The sequence below is a fragment of the Mustela nigripes genome, chromosome 5 (genome assembly GCF_022355385.1).
Source record: "Mustela nigripes isolate SB6536 chromosome 5, MUSNIG.SB6536, whole genome shotgun sequence".
NCBI lineage: Eukaryota > Metazoa > Chordata > Mammalia > Carnivora > Mustelidae > Mustela > Mustela nigripes.
Genome location: NC_081561.1, coordinates 7,104,150 through 7,121,493, shown reverse-complemented (window position 1 = coordinate 7,121,493; position 17,344 = coordinate 7,104,150). Strand labels below are relative to the sequence as shown.

The 17,344-nt window shown below is 45.8% G+C and overlaps 1 long non-coding RNA gene across 1 annotated transcript in view; it reads left to right on the top strand.

The window, feature by feature from the left end:
* Positions 1 to 16,130, top strand: part of LOC132018769 (uncharacterized) — a 39,831-nt gene extending 23,701 nt beyond the window's left edge. Inside the window, exons 3-4 of the long non-coding RNA XR_009404575.1 lie at positions 13,349 to 13,530; positions 15,388 to 16,130. This is a non-coding gene — a long non-coding RNA (uncharacterized LOC132018769). The remainder of the gene's footprint in view (positions 1 to 13,348; positions 13,531 to 15,387) is intronic.
* Positions 16,131 to 17,344: the final 1,214 nt, after the last annotated feature.

Below are 17,344 nucleotides of genomic sequence, written 5' to 3'. Positions count from 1 at the left end.
AGATGGTCATCATGAATTCGAATATATTCAACTGAGGAAACACATATTGTGCTTGTACTTGTCCCCAGTGCTAAGGCTAAAAAAATGAACAAGAAACAAAATCTATTCCCAAGTGTCCCATGGCTCAGTGGGAGAATATAAAAGTGTAGTTACTACCATAATGATGTATGCAGAAGGTGCTGTGGGATGAAAGATGGGAAAGCAATCAATCTTTGGCTGTAAGCTAAAGAAGAAGGCCATCTGAGTTGAGCCATAAAGGATGGTTAGAAGGTTGTCACATGGATGATGTGGGGGAAGAGAGGGGAAGGAGGTTTTAGGCAGAAATAATAACAATGAGACAGGCAGAAATGCATGATCTTTTGTAGACAAAAACAGAAGTTTTGTGAGGTTGGGGATACTAAAGTGTAGAGTTCTAAGGAGAAAGAAGGTAGAGGAGAAAATGAAAGGACACATCCTATGCCAAGGGCATTCTGTTGCAGGTTGGGTTTTCTAGATGCTGACATGGAGCTTTGGAGCACAGTGTTTCTTAAGCATTATGGCCAATGAAGGGGGAAGAGGCAGGACTGGAAAGAAGGAGAAGTTGAATCCCAACACATACCCCACAGAACTTCAGCCACCCTGGTGGGAAGGTTTGTCCACCTCTGAGCTCTGAGCATTGCTGACAGAGTTGACCATTTAATAGCATACTCAGGAAGTCAGCCTCCTGCCACTCTGCTTATCCGGTCCATGTTCTCAGAGGACCTTAGTTGGGGCAGTGGCATCTAATGACGGGTTGGCTATTATAAACTCCCTCAGTGATAGTGAACACAGGTGCTACACCTAGACCAAGACCTACTGTGTCAAGAGATCCACATTGTGAAATCTAAAAGCCAGTGAGTGCATGGCTAAATGTGCTGTAATGGTTGACAAAAAGTTGTGGGTTGCTGTTAATACCTTGAGGGCAAGCTTTTCTCTGAAGATAGAAGTCAGCACCTACAAAATTCTCAACTTGGTTGTGAACATACCCTTGAATTCCACGTATCTTTCTCTCTGTTGAATGAGGAGATAGGCTGTCCTACTTGACATTGCCAATGACCCTCTAGGAGGTCTGTGAACACCACAAATGGAGATACCAGGGTGTATTATTATAGCTCAATAGAAGTCCACTATCAAGACAAAACTTGACTGAGGGCTCTTTGTATTGTAAGCTGAGTAAGGCTGAAGAGTGGCAGGGAGAGCAGGACAGAGTTATGGTCCATTTGTCTTATTACCAGGTTCTCCAGAAACTCATCCTTATTTTTAACACTATTCTGCCTTGGTTTAAATCCTGAAGCAAGCACATCAAACTGTGTGACTTTGATCAAGCTTCTTAACTTCTCTGTGCTACAATTTCCTCATATTTAAAATGAGAACAATAAAGATGATAACCACATAGGGTCATGGAAATCATTATGAAGATGGAATGCCTTCACAAAACAGAAGAGCTTAGAACTATGTCTAATGTATAGTAAACATTCTGTAAAAGTTAGCTCTTACTATGCTTATTTAAAAACCACTTCAGGGACACCTGGGTGGCTCAGTCGATTAAGCCGCTGCCTTCGGCTCAGGTCATGATCTCAGGGTCCTGGGATCGAGTACAGCATTGGGTTGCTTGCTCGGCAGGGAGCCTGCTTCTCTCTCTACCTCTGCCTGCCACACTGCCTACTTGTGTGCACTCTCTCTCTCTCTCTCTGACAAACAAACAAACAAACAAATAAATAAAATATTAAAAAAAACCCCACACACTTCAAATATAAATTCCCAAACTTTAAGACCCTAGAGACCTTTGAAAAAAGAGAAGAAAAGAGGAAAATCTTGGGAACGGGCATGACACATTCTTCTTTCACTTATTTAACAAATAAATACCCATTGCCAGGGAACTGTGTGAAGATGTGGGGTAACCTGAATAAAGAGGGTAAAGTTTCTGCCCCTGAGGACTTCCAGTTTAGTGCAAACTTGAGTAAAATACAATGTGACATCCTATGTGCTTTATTAGAGGTAAGATGAACGTGGCCATGGGACATGGCCAAGGCTCTGGAGAAGGAAGCGTCAAGGGTTGGGGAGGCAGCCATTGAGTGCAGGTGTCCTGGGAGGAGGATTTTGCCAGTGGAGGTGGGAGCAGAATAAAAATGAGAGGATGTGGAGGGGCTTGATGCTGCGTTTGGGGAGAGCTGAGTACAGACGGAGCAGGGAGAGATACAGCCTGATGACTGGTCAGGCAAGCTGGTGCCAGGCTGCCCAGAGTCTTGAATGGCCAAGCAACAGTTTGAACTTCACTCTGACGGCAAAGTGCAGGGGCGTGGTGTGATCAAAATCTGTGTCTGGGAAGCCTTGTCTGGCTTTGCAGCAGTCCAGAGGACTTTTTACTTTCTCCTTAGATCCTTGGTGCTTGGAGTGAGCTCTGAGGACCAGCAGGCAGGCTTTGCTTGCAAGCCCAACAGCAATCAGAATGTCAGGTCCCAACTCAGACCCCACCCCAAACCCCCAAATCGCCAGACCACTACAGTGTGGACTATACTGCATACTGAGGTTCAGAGTGTTTGCCTTACAGATGTTGCTTCTTCCCCATTCTGTTGTTGCCAAGCTGAGCTCCACGAGGAAGAAGAGCACAGAGCACTGGGGCTTTGGGGCTGAGGACTGCTCAGGTGAAGCATTTCCTGAAGGGCTGTGGTTCCTTTAATACTGTCGGGGCTGCTCACCTTGTGTCTGTCTCCCATGGCTCTTCTCAGTCAGGGTACTTGCACTTCATGGCTGGGACACAGATACGTTTCAAGACATTTCTGCTCATCAAGTGCTTAAAAATGGTTATCATCACATTTTGATGGTGACGTCTATTTTCCAAGTTTCTCTACCTTTCTGGAAGTTTCCAAAGTTGCCTCTGGGTCTCATTTTTTGCAGATGTCTTTTCAAACGTTATTTAATCTTCCGGCATCCCTTCAGTTCATAAATAGCATGAGAAGGTGGCCTTCCCCCTTTGGCAGGATGTAGTAACCTCAAAGAAACAAGAGTGCGGATCTGGGGAGAAGGAACAGCCACATCCTGAGAGCAAGGTGCTGGCTTTCAGTGGCTCCAACCCAAGGCAAATGCACACGAGCTGAACATTGTATCGCTCCAAATAGATGAGCCTCTAGGCACCAAAGACTTTCCATAAAAGCTGAAAGTCTATCTTCTCAGTTCTGCTCCTACATTTTTTTTCAAGCTACTTACTGTAGAATTGGTATGCTATTTCAAAGTATAGGAAAAGCCAGGGAAATTGTGAGAGTATTCTTTTTTTTTCCTTTCAACTTCCTATGGTAACTTGGGGGGTGGGGAGGGGAGGAAGCCATCTGCAAAGCTGCCCTGGTGGAACTTGCGGAATCAACCCCAGAGCCAGACAGCCCATCACAGAACACTGGAGTTCGACATTCTGTTCTCACAGAATGAATGCTCCGCTAAGCAGTTAATCAGCCCCTCGTTCCAACTCAGGGGAGAGAAGAGAGATGAAGGAGGCTGGGGGGGTGGGGTGGGGAAGGGCTGTCTTACCTCGTACCTCAAGGGTAGATCTGAAAGAGACACTGTTAGAACCTATTCCAACAAAGACATCCTACCAAGTGCAAAGACATGAAAACAAACAAACAGAAAAGTATTCGAATCCTATTGTACAGCACAGTGGTCAGACCAAGTTCGCTCAACCTTGGCACTCGTGACGTTCTAGACTGGATAGTTCTTTGTGCGGGGCTGTCCTGTGTATGGTAGGGTTTTTAAGAGATGCCCTGTGCTCTACCCTTGGTCGTGACCACCCAAAGTATCTCCAGATATTGCCATGTGTCCCCTGGGGTGGATAACTCAAACTTGGTCAAGAACAATTAGGTTAAAGAGAGGGCTAAGGGGCTTCGTGGCCCAGCTCGGCCATCTACTAGCTCCATGATCTTGGATTATGTCTCTTAGTCTCTTGAGCTCAATTTCTTCATTTGTAAAAATGGGGCGAACTCATGGGATTACTATAGGATTAAATACTTAAATATGCATCATCTAGGACATAGTACATGTTCAATATACATCAACTATTTTTGTGATGACAATAACATCCCTCTCACGGTAACCAATAAACTGGAACGATTCATTGATAAGAAGATTAAGGACACAGACCACATCTTAGATGATCACATGGGGGAAAAGTTCTTCTGTAGTGAACAAAAGCATTGATTTGCTCTACATTCATGCTCAGCTAAAAGAAAAGCACTACACACATCGGATTAGCAGAGAAGCTCTGGAAATTCTGAAGGACTCAAACAGTGTTAATAGGGGTGCCGGATTTAACCTTGGAAATCTGGAAAACAACAGGGCACAGTGTAAACAGAGTAAAAAAAAGAACAGAGGGCCTTTTAGAAGAGCTGTAAGGCTTAAACAAAATCCTCCCTCCCCGTACAACACCCACCGTCTCACTTAAGCGCCTCACTTGGAAAAGTCCCTTTGAGGTCTGAAGTAATTGGCCGTCCTTGCTGAGGAACATGGTGCCTCCTCCTTCTACTCTAACTGGCCCATGGTTCCTGACGATGGAAGGCAAAGCATCTGGTGTTCCGGGAGACGCTGAACCAGGAGCTCTAGGCAGAGCCTGGGGTTTGGGGGTGGGGGACAGGGAGTGCCAAAGAAGAGAGTTAAAACTCACCCAAGAGCCACCAGCTTTTGATGGATTTTATTATGGATGCATAAATCAAGCAAGATGTGAACTTTAAATTGATTGCAACATGTTACCTTATCGCTGTGTTCTCTGATTAATTTCTGGTCTGATCTTATCTTGTGTTTTCCCAAGATGCTTCTGAGGGCTTTCATGTCCACAGCCTAAATCACACTTTCTTTTCTCCTGCCAGTATTCCATGTTCCCAGAGTGCGCAGAGCTGGGGAAGTGTTTTATACAGCGCACAACTTACTGCTCTGGGAGCCTCTCCCTTGCCGAGAGCAAATTCCTCGGGATGCGAAAGAAAAATCTGATTCCACTGAGGTCTTCTCACTTTTTTCATATAGCTTTAATCTCGGCAATTGTTTCAAGGCCTTGGTTTATCTTGATGTGTTCATTCACCCACTTTTTCGCTTTATAACTAATTTTATCCCATAGGCACGTCTTAAAATTTCAATATCACCTTGAGTGTTATCAAGTTTTTCTTCATACCAAAGGCTCAGAAATACTGATCTGCTTATGTAGCTTTATCTGGCTCTCTTTTTTTCCCCCACTTGAGGTACTGTGATTAGTCACGATCCTGATAGAGAGAAGATGATTGAATTGAAGAGAATATGAATAAGACACTTTGGGCAGAGGTAAAGGAACCAACACAGGATGGCAAGGCACCTAGGAGCCTTGAGCTCCCAGAGGGCTGAAGGGCCATGAGGGGTAGGGATAGGGTTGTCAAAGCCCGAGGAGAAATGTACCAGGGAAGGCTCCCATAGGATGGTAGCCTCATGACGATAGAGCCACCAATAGCCCTTTGGAGAGCCATGGAGGATGCAGAGGCAATGAACACCCCAACTGTATCTTCTTCCACTTTTTGGTTTCCTCGTGGTGACTCTGATGGGAGTGTGGATGATCCTGTCCCTGGCACAGAGAAGCGCGGAGAATGGATCTGGACTGAGGTGGGAATGAAGCACGAACAATAAGTAACAGCAACCTCGACTTTACTCTTGGCTGTCGAAATTCTCATTATATTATCATTGGTGATGAACACACAGAAATGTATGCCAATTCTATTCTTGTTATGATGAAACCAATTAATGCTCTTCCTGGAGATACGTGTACATTTTTTTGGTTTGTTTTGTTCCTGTTGTTGTTTTGTTTTTGGAAACTTCCCTTTTTCCTTCTTGATCAGTCTTGTATCCCTGTACAGAGTGGACGACTGTCTTTAAAAGCCCTAATGCCCATATAAGGAATGTACTAGAAATGTTAATTCTCAGTCCCTGCTCTACGTCTACTGAGTCTACTGAACCAGAAACGCTGGGGTGGGGCCCATGGGTCTGTGTTAACAAGCCCTCCAGGGACTCTGACGCATGCTCAAGATTGAGAAGCACAGGGCAAGATGTTGTACAGAACATCTCTGCTGCTGCTCTCACACCACACCTTTTTGTTCCGCATGTTGCTGTGGCAACTGGCCGTGCCCAGGTGTAGCCTGACCACACCTCACTTCAGCTGCACCGCAGATACCTTCTCTGCCTCTGGGCTTCTCTTCCACTGCAGGGTGGCGTAACTGGGGAAGCCTGCTCAGCTCTTCCTGGGCATGTGCAAACCTGGAAATGCTAAGGAGTTCATGAATAGTCCTGGGACAGCCTTGGACGGGTGGAGGTAGGGAGCCTGTTGTCTTATGGTCTTAGGGTGAAGGTGCCTTCTGTATCGCTCCTCAGTAGTTTGCAGTGGGACTGAGCTCCAAGCTCAGTAATACACCTTTGGGTTGGCTTTCCCTCTTCCTGATCTCTTTCTAAGATAACTACCCGCATGGAAACCCTTGTCTCAGGCTCTGCTTCTTGGGGGAATCCAAGCTAAGACAAATGTTTTTTCCTTACCCTCTATCAATATTTTACTCATCTTTAAGGACCATTTTCAAAGTTATCTATCGCTCATAAATCTCTGTCTTCCCAGTTAGAGTCTAATACTCCCTCCATTCATTTGCTTCACGCTGCTTATTTTTACCATTGCAGCAGTGGCTGTAATCTGTCTGGCAATATGGTTTTTCTGTAGCTCTCTGTCTCCCTAGTGAGACTAGTGTTCTTGAGGTCAGGGACAGTGTCTATTCATTCAAGGAATACTCCCCCACCCATCCTTCTCCTGGCAGGTTTTTGGATCGCGCTGAGCACAATAAATGTTTGTTGAATTTAATAGAAAGTCAGAGTCCCATCTGATGGCTTTTAAAGTCACATTGTAATATTCTCAGTGTGTCTGACGTTGGATACTCCTTTACTGTTACAATCTTGAAGTTATGAGCTTTCTCTTTTAGCTGTTTTCAATGCAGCTGTTGCTCAAAAAGGAGGTCTGATTGATCGTGACTGTTCAGGACAGCCAAGGCCCACTTCAGGGTCCCATGTTCAGAAGGGTTCCACACTCTGACAATGCTTGGCTATTGCTATCTCAAACTTCTTAACAATTTTATCTTTGTAGTTGCTTTCTGTGAGTGAAGTCCAAAGGACATTGGAATGTACGTGTGAGTGGAGGAGATACTTGTAATATACATATCTACCCTTCCCCGGCACCCCACCATGTGTAGCTCATGATGTGCCATGAGCACAGAATCCCAGATGACCCATGACACAAGCAAATCAAGCAACACTTAAAATGAGCATAAGGCAAAGTGTGTGATGTCTATGACCAAGTAAACTGGGAAGAGGAAGGTAAGTAAGGACAGGATGTGGGGAGGGAGGGAGAGAGACCATGCTTTCCAGGTAGAATTAGAATGTGCTTCCAATGCAGAAAGAAGGCCATAGGGTTCCAAGAAACACCAGCAACCAGGAAACCCTATCATACTCTGTCTCACTCATGTCATTCCCTGTATTAGCTCACCACTCTGGCTGAAAACGATGATGGAGAAGAATAGGGGCAGGTAGGGTAACCCAAGAGCTCCTTTCTTGTTTGGTCTTTCCTTCTTTTCAATACACTGAAGATAGAAAGTGCTGGTAGAAGGTGCACATAACAAGAGGTGCAATAAACTTGGTTTGGTTCATTTTATTCAGTGTTTCCATTGTTCCAATAAGAATAAAAATATGTGAACTATATGATATTGTAAAATACCAGTTGTATGATTTCTGTGATTCTGCATACCCGTTGAATGTTGTTATCTTTGCATGAAAAATGATCACAGTGCATGACAAAGATGGGTGGGAATGTTTAAATATATTCATACATGGGGATGCCTCGGTGGCTCAGTCATGGAGTGTCTGACTTTTGATTTTGGCTCAGGTCATGGCCTCAGGGTCATGAGATTGAGCCCTGTGTCAGGCTCCACGCTGGACTTGGAGCCTGCTTGGGATTCTCTTACTCCCTCTCCCTCTGCCCCTCTTCCCCCACTGCACACGCACTCTCTCTCAAATAAATATATACATCCAAGTATACATAAATATATTCATACATGAAGTATTCAAAAAGAAATGAAAAGTAAAAGTAAATGAAAAGTTTTTGTGTAATGAGCCACCCTGTATGTGTGTTTCAAGCATGTACAATAAAATGCTTTAATAAGTAAGAAGAAATATGAGGAAGGTGAGCTGCTTCTATTCTCAGAACATGCTGGGCTTTGGGAATACAAAGATAAAAGCCGTGGTCCTTACCCAAGGACTTCACAGATTAGCAGGGGATTCAGACAATCAGCTGAACAATCAGAGAAGAGGGTGATGAGAGCTGTGGGCATCCAGATGCTTGGGGATCAGGAACAAAGAGCACAGACATCTCAGTGGGAGTCAGGATGCTGACTCATGGAGCCCTGGACACTGGCTACCCTCCATCATGGCACTTGGCACACAGTAGGCACTCAGTCATCAGAGGAACGCATCTGATTCAGCGTAGTTTTCTGGAGGAGGTGACTTCTTAACCGGAAGTTGAGTAGCTGGGCTTGTGGACAACTCTGTTGCTCCATTAACCTCCAAATATCGAGATGAGTTTGTGGTTGAAGTTACTGAAGAGTTCAAGGTGGAATGCAATTTCCCCTCTAGGGAAATTGTTATATCCAACATCAGTAGGAAAAGGAAACTTTGGGGCCCATTCCTGCCTTAGGCGTCCCTCTTCTTCTTCTCCTTCCCCTTCTCCTCCTCCTCCTCTTCCTCCACCTTTTCTTCTTCTAAAGATTTTATTTATTTATTTGTCATAGAGGGAGAGAGAGAGATAGAGAGAGAGAGCATGAGTGCACAAGCAGGAGGAGCAGCAGGCAGAGGGAGAAGCAGACTTCTTGCTGAGCAGAGAGCCGGGCATGGGACTCAATCTCAGGACCCCGGGATCATGACCTGAGCTGAAGACTGATGCTTAACCGACTGAGCCACCCAGGTATCCCTAGGCATTATTCTTAATCACAGGGACAAGGTTTAATTTTGTATTATACATTTAATGGCTAAGAATTAGAAAAGTCTTTGTGTATTCCTTCCCCAGACAAAATATTTTCCCTTTCCTTACATTTCATAAATCCATCCACATACCTTGTTCTTTTTGCCTATGTACCTCATATTTCTTTGCAGGATACACAATAGCCTTCATCCCTGAAAGATTTGTTCAACAAGGCCCCCCTCAGGTGTCTCCAGAAGTCCTGGAAGATGATAAATGGTGATGACCATCACTCACAGAACTTCCAGAGCAAATGTTCCACCTGACCAACCATAAGGCTCTTCTGCTTGGTGTCACCATGGCTCCTGTAGTCATTAGACTGGGAGTTTCTTGAGAGCTGGTTTGGTGGTTCCAGCCACTTTGGGACCCAGCTCAGTGCCTGGAACATAGAAGGAACCCAACGAATGGGGTTGGTTGAATGGATGACCTCATACCATCTGACTGTTCCCAACCTTCTTTAATTATGATCTTTGGTACCTCAATTCTTTATCTTATTTATTACTCTTCCTTGGACACTTTTTAATACAGAACATATGCACATTTGCCCAGGCTCACCCTCCCTCTCCCCTCCCCTCAAATACACACACTGGCTTTATATATCTGCAATAGAACTTGACTGCAGAATTTAGCTGGGACACTCACACTTGTTGGGACAGTTCACAAAAACAGAAAAAAAGATGATGGATGACTTTGTCCCGGCCCTTGCGCATTTTAGCAGGATGGAATCTCTTGGTGGTGTCTGATTTCAGAGCACACCTGTGGACCTAGTGACAGCCTGTGCTCCTGAGTAGGTTCGGGAAAGCACTTATTTATTATAAAGCTAAAATTAAACTACACGTTTTTACATGTTGCAGAGCGGCCGCCGCTGATGCAAAACTTTGTCAATACGGAACTTTTCACACCTCAGGTTCCAGCTTCAGTAAGTGGATTACCTGGTTAAAACTGGTGTTGGTTTTTGGCATTGAAAATCAATGAACTAACTCGGGAAAGCTCAAAGTCATGGCCCTTTAGCTTCTTTGAGTTAAAAATCCTTTCATTTTAAGAGAATTGGGGTCATGTTTCTTTCTTTCTTTCTTTCTTTCTTTTTCTTCTTTCTTTCTTTTCTACTTCTCTTTTTTGATACACTTCTGAGTTTCCTTCTTCCAGATAGGACTCCCAGATTAAAGGAGAAACTGACAAGTTCTATGGCAGTGAGGTGACTGTCCTGCCCGGAGCAGCTGGGAAGCACCCTGTTCTGGGGATGTGCAAGGCGAATCACATCACCCTCCTGTCTGTGATGCTAAATGTAACAGTCTTGGTTTCTTAACCACCAGCTCTGCGGCCCATGGGGCCGGGTAGCCTATGCCTCCCTTTGTTTGCCAGCGGTCTCATCACTTTCTTCACCAACAGAACATCTGCTCACAGCGCAAAGACCCGATGAGCCCCTGTGAAACTGCTCCCTGCCCCAGACTCTTCCCATGCAACACTGCTGTTGAGATGAGCCCTCTGCGCACAGTGTCTCACAGGATCCACATTTGCAGGGCGGGACAAAGACATCTCTCAGTCCTTACCATTACAGAGACAGCTCTGGTCTCCAAAGGGAGGTGGAAACTAGAATGTGGGACCGGATTTAAAAAAGAAAAAGTGCTAATTGAAATGGAAAGCTAAAAGTTAGTAAGACCCTCACACCACAGAGGGGATGAGCTCGATGCGGGAAAGCCATCTATTGTAACGAGGCTTACCTGCTGGTATGATTACTGGTGTCATTATTACTTTACAACCCTTTAGGCATTTAGATATTATAAGGTATTTTTATATACACGATTGTTGATCTTTAATCCAAAGTAGGTACTGTAATCTTTTACAGATGAGGAAACAGAAGCTTCTAGAAGTTGCGTGATCCTGCACAAGGGTAGCCACCTAGCAGACAGACGAGCTGGGACGGAGAAAATAAATCTAGGGGTGCGTCACACTCTTTTATTACTGATGAAATGTAGGTATTTGCTGAGATATCTTTACAAAGCATCTGACTGAAGAGGAGACTCATAACCGATATTGCGGGGCGCCTGGGTGGCTCAGTCAGTTTAATGTCTGCCTTCAGCTCAGGTCATGATCCCAGGGTCCTGGGGTCGAGCCCCATGTTGGGCTCTCTGCTCAGCAGGAAGCTTGCTTCTCCCTCCTCCACTTCTCTTGCTCACATTCCCTCTCTCACTCTCTCTCTCTGTGTCAAATAAATACAGAAATTCTTTTTAAAAAAACAACAAATATCGCATACATACGTTACAATGCACAAAACCATTATATAAGTACAAGTAATAAGGCAGTGAGCCTCTTGGGATCTAGCAAGGGAGAATGATGCTAAGAATTGGTGACTATTTCCAGGCCAGTCAAAGGAGAAAGACATTGTGTTTAGTGAACAAGACCATTCGGGTCATTAAAAAAATCTATTCTTCACTGGGGAAGAGATTTTTCATCACTCCCTAATGCAACTACCTAATGCATTCTACCAGACAAAACAAGCTCCGGGGTCATTCAATCCCTTTTGCTTGGTCTGGTGAACTTGACAAACGTGGTGATTAATTCTGTTTCCTTAGTACCTAGAAGCTGGCGAGGGGTGGGGTGCTGTGGATGTTGGACTAGAAAATTGTCTTCAGGGGATACTGGGTGGCTCAGTGGGTTAAAGCCTCTGCCTTTGGCTCAGGTCATGATCACAGGGTCCTGGGATCGAGCCCCGCATCAGGCTCTCTGCTCAGCGGGGAGCCTGCTTCCTCCTCTCTCTCTCTCTGCCTGCCTCTCTGCCTACTTGTGACCTCTGTCTGTCAAATAAATAAAATCTTTAAAAAAGAAAAGAAAAGAAAAGAAAATTGTCTTCATTGGAAAAGTGTGTTTTTTGCTGTACATTTAAGGCGCTGGCTCTTAGGTTAGTAAATCAGGCTCTCATCTTGGTGAACCTGGTTAGCTTGAATCCGTTCTCCAGCCCCAACTTGCTTCGGGTGAGCTCGATCTGAGTCTCTACAAGACCGCTCCCTTAAACTCTTGATGGTCACGCCAAGTGCAGCTTTCTGAGGGTCCCAGCTAGACCTACTAGCTCCCCTCCATTACTGGGCATGAAAATAAATCTGATTAGATGGTCCACTGAAACAGCCTTCCTCACCAGTGGAAACTTAGATGTGAATGGATACAGAGATCCTGTAAGTGGCCACCTAAACCAGCAGTGAGCTTATGCCCTCAAAACGCATTCACTTTGGATGGCTCTAATTGTTAACAATTTTTTCCTTCTGTATTGAGCTGAACTTTTTCTGTCTACCTGTTCATTTCTCTGGAGTTGCACAGACCACATCTACTTCATCTAAGTGGAAACACGCTTTGAATGTTAGACTTGTGGCAATGATACACAAAATGGAGCTTTTTTTTTTTTTTTAAGATTTTATTTATTTATTTGACAGACAGAGATCACAAGCAGGCAGAGAGGCAGGCAGAGAGAGAGGAAGGGAAGCAGGCTCCCTGCTGAGCAGAGAGCCCGATGCGGGACTGGATCCCAGGACCCTGGGATTGGGACCTGAGCCGAAGGCAGAGACTTTACCCACTGAGCTACCCAGGCGCCCCAAAATGGAACTTTTTTTTAACAACAGATTTCTCTCTTTGACCAATGAAGGACTGCTCAGTTTAAGAGAAAAACTTGATTGGGTGAGTTCTGTACTGTAGGCAGTTAAGTCCAACTGAAACAAGCGCTGAGTTTGTGAAGTGTTTTAGTTTCCCACTGCCTGGCGTCTGTCAAGAAAGGTGAAGGTTCTGAGATTTTTGTCTACTTGGATGCTAGTGGAAACTTTGAGACCTCTGGGTTAGAGACAATGGACAACATAATACTCACAGCAACAGCAGGAACCAAAGTATCATCTTTTTCTCGTGCGGGTTTTCCAAACCATGGGTCCTACGGGTGGGCAAAATGACCCAGAAGACACCTCTACCCTTTCAAGTTCGGGAAACCCCAATCTTTTATAACAGGCCATAAGCAACACTGCAACCTTTTCCTGGAGAAGGCTTTATCCTTATCATGCTGGACAGTCAACAAACCAGCCCTGCGACCCAGAGGGAGACGCTACCTCTCTCTTCCAGGGCTGTTCTCTATGCAGACATCCTGGGAAAGGGGTATCTTCTCCAGACTTCATCGGGGGAGAGGGGGTCACTGCCTCTGCCTGCAAGATGGGCAGAAATGCAAGAGGCTGGTGGAGAATCGTGGCCCAATGGCAGCCCTTTCTGACTCCTGTGTTGCCTCTTCCTTTATTGATTCCTTTCGTTCCCTGCTAGGTTTTACTTACAACTGCCTCTCCCAAGTTCTTTCCATTTCTGGCTGAAACGACAATTTTGCCTCTGAAGAATGCCGATCGGAAGAATTGGATTTCTGTCAATGCATGGAAAGTGTATTCCAAACTATACAGAAACTAGAAGTTCTACAGGACGAAAGATGACATAACGTGAGGAAAAGTCAGGTGAGAGACTTGGATGAAACTTTGCAACATTTTTCATAGACCAAAGACTGAGGCCCAGACTATTGTTCTTACTGTCCCCCGACCCAAAACAAAACAAAACAAATGAACAAAAAAAAGCCAGGAAACAAATAAACAAACAAAACAAACAAATAAACAAAAAAACCCCCCAACCACCCACGAGAAAAAAGAGAGACAATCTGAATAAGGATATGGTAATAAGGTAAATGCACATTCAGATAATGAGAGATCTTTCATATATTGGTAAAAATGTGAAAGACTGTTCATAGCCAGCCCTGGGGAATGGTCAGAAATAAACAGTTTCACAGTGGCTGGGGGTCCTTTAAACTGACATCACCTTTTGGCAGGCTACTTCTCCGTTGAATTCGTGACAATGTTAACTTAATATTGTTCATAATAGCGAAATTCTGGGGTAAACATAAAAAGCCATCGATAGAATGGTTAAATATGATTTATCCAAGTTATGGAATATAGGCACGCCGTTTTTAAGTGACAGCATAAGAGCTTATTTATGGATTTTAAAGGATCCCTAAGAAATACTGCTAGTTGATAAAATAAAGTTGTGGAACAACACTTAGGCTATGATCACATAAATATATACAGATACATGTCTGCATGCCTATCTATTATGTTTACATCGATTTGATCTTACATCGATTAAGAGCACCAAAGGATAAACACGTAAACTGCCCATCATCATTAGCTCTGGGAGGAGAATAAAATAGGGCGTGGGAGCATGGGGACATCACAGTCGACTTTTGCTTTTAATTCATTATTCTCCAGTGTCACATGGTTTTAAATAAATGTGTCACCATGTTGCTTGTGGGATGAAAATGGAACAGGACAAACGGTCCTGTCGTAAAGAAAACCTGGCTGTCCTGGGCTAGTCATGTCATTACGAGCTCCTTAACCAGCAGCATAACTCTGGTGGAAAAAATAAGCAGAATGTTAGAACCGCCAGGGTGGAGGAAGAAAGAAGATGTTCATGAACTCCTTCCATTTTAGGATAACACCTGCTCTTTGGCGCTCTGTCTGTCCTAGTAAAAGGGAGAGAGAGAAACACGGACTGAATTCAAGAGATCAAAGATGATTTAAGAGCTAGACGTTGAGACACGGTGAGAGCAGGATGCACTAATTCCACGGGCCCGGGGAGGCAAAGAAGAGATAGCAGGTTATCACGGACCCTCAGTGGCCTGGGGAGAAAGGCACCCTCCAAAGGACCTGCCACGGGGAATACCCAGCACTGGTTCTCAAAGTGAGGTTCCCAGATAAGCAGCATTATCATCACCTGGGAACCTGGAGGCATACACATTATCCAACCCCATCCCAGACCGACTGAATCTGAAATTCTGCAGACGGGGCCCAGCGATGTTTTGACAAGCTTTCCAGGGAATTCGAATGTGGGCTAAAGTGTGACAAGCACCACCTGAGACCAGGGGTTCTCAAAATTTAAAACACCTCTGCCTCACTGGGGGAGCTGGTTAGGCAGCACATTCAGACTCCGCAGGGATGAATGGGGGCCCGAGACTCTGCATTTCTCCCAGGCTTCCCGGTGAGGCCGTGCCCCCGTGGCTCCGACCAGTAACTCGAGAAGGCAGAGAGAGCGTGTGTGCGACGACAAGAGGGCTTCCCGAGGAAATAGGGAGGATACAGACCTCGTCAGCACTTTATTTCATTTTTCTTTCAAGGCCATGGGGCAAGACTAACGCTGCTTTCTTGGAGGGTTTGTTGTCTGGGCTGGTGTGGGTGCTTTCGCCAACAGTACTGTGTTTGTGTCTCGGTGGCACGCCTCCCGAAAGTTCCAAACAGTCGCTGCCACTCCTGACTTTATGTGAACAGTTCCTCTTTCCAGATGGAGAAGCTGAGGCTGGTCCCCGCAGCTGTTTGTGTTCCAAACAAGGTCATGGAGATCTGGGACAGCCCCGGCTGGCGAGGCCCCGGGATCTGGCTGGAGCTCTTCGCACAGGCCTCTCATCCCTCTCCCTGCGGCCAGTGGGAAGCGGTGAGTGAGCTAGGAGATTAACACGCCGCGGCTCCCTAGTCAAACCCAGAGCCGCTGACTCTCCGGGCTCGCTGGTGAATCACAGGGAGCTTTAACCTCCTTTCCGTCAGAAAGCATTTATTTAAAACCCCTTGGCTAACTCACCCCGTGAGCTGGCCTGTCACACACCGTCACATGGGATGGAAACTGGCAATTAAATTTAGCAACCCACCTCGGCAAATCCAGACCGAGATGTTTACAGGCTAGCCCGCGAGGAGCCGGGAGCTTGTGCTCCTAAATCAAGAGGTTTCCAGAGAAAGTGAAGTCAGGCTCGGTGGGTTATGCTGAATTATGGACACCTGTTCCCATCCATAACTTGATGGCAAGACTCAAACGGCCAAGAATGCCTGCTCCACACGCAGCCCAATGGAGGGCTGGCCGCCTCACTGTTGGGTGTGGCGGGGACATGTGAAAGGGAGGCCTTTGCTCCAGGGATGGCTTGTTTGATTACCTACTCTGGGGGCTGAGACAGACAACAGTAACCAAAGAAAAAATGTCATTTTTCCCAAGTCCCCCCCCCCACCAAATAAAATAAAATAAAATAAAATGAAAAGCACACTGATTGCAATATTGAGCGACTCAAGTCGATTTTTGTGATGGCCAATGGCCAGGTGAGCCTATTAAGTGGGGAGTTTTCTGGTTTATAGGATGCCATCGTGATTACAGCCTAGATTCATTGCTACAGAGCTACCTGAGTCCAGGATGCTTTTCTCTTACAAGGCTCTACTTTCTGGAAAATGCCTGGGGTGAAAATGAGCAAAAGTGGAATTTGTGTGTCTTTCTGGATCTGGTGGCAGGTGTTGGGACGTCACACGAGAAGAGACGTCTTTTATTTTAGCAGAAGCCCTGCTTTCCGGGCGGCTGGGAGGGTGACTGTCAGAGAGAGGTGAGTAGAAGTCCCATGCGAGAGCCAGACTTTAGTCCCATCTTTTCCAACGGCTGGCGTGCCTGGTGAAGGACACCTGCCCAGCTTCTGTAAGAAGTAAGAGCTTGTCTTTGACAGGAGCCCAGGCCTGTGGGAGGGATGAAGAGGACCTGGGCAACCGGAGGGAAAGGCGGCGGGTGCCACTCTCCATCTGCGTGAAAGCATTCCGCCAGCCAGGTGCAGAGAAACATGTTGGAGCTTCAGCACACCCACATGAGTATCTGTTCTGCCACGTTACACAACAGCATCTTACAGAGGAAGGCACGGGACTTCGAGAGTCATTGGCTGGGCCCCGCGGGGAGGAAAAGTTCCGCTGATAATGGGAGCTACCCCAGATTAGCGCGAGGGGGCCTGGCTTCTTATTCAAACCATCCTGGTGAATTTCCAGTCCCAGCGAATGATGCTGGAAGGCATCAAAGCCTTCAGGGCTGGTAAAACCTAGCTTTGCAGAGCCCGAGCCTCTCACAGAACGATTCCCTAAACTGTGTGTTCCTATCCACCTTTTCCATCGTAGCTCCTTTCCTTATCTCTGTTTTCTCTTTTTTTCTTTACCTCCCTGCCCCTCCTTTTGTTTGTTCTTCCTGTCCATCCTAGACCTAATGGCAAAGAGCCATGTTCCTGAGCTACCCTGGAACCCTTGGGCTTAGGAGGTAAGTGGTCCCCTATGGGTCAGTTCAAGCAGGTGGAGGCTGACGCTACTGGCCTTGAAGCTGATGCCGGGTTGACTCGCCATGCTGGTTGCTGTGTATTTTCAGTGCCTTGGTGTCTCTCTTTGTCTAGCGTGGCTTAAAGTCCCTCCCCTTCCTTCACCAGGATGGTCTGAAGAACTA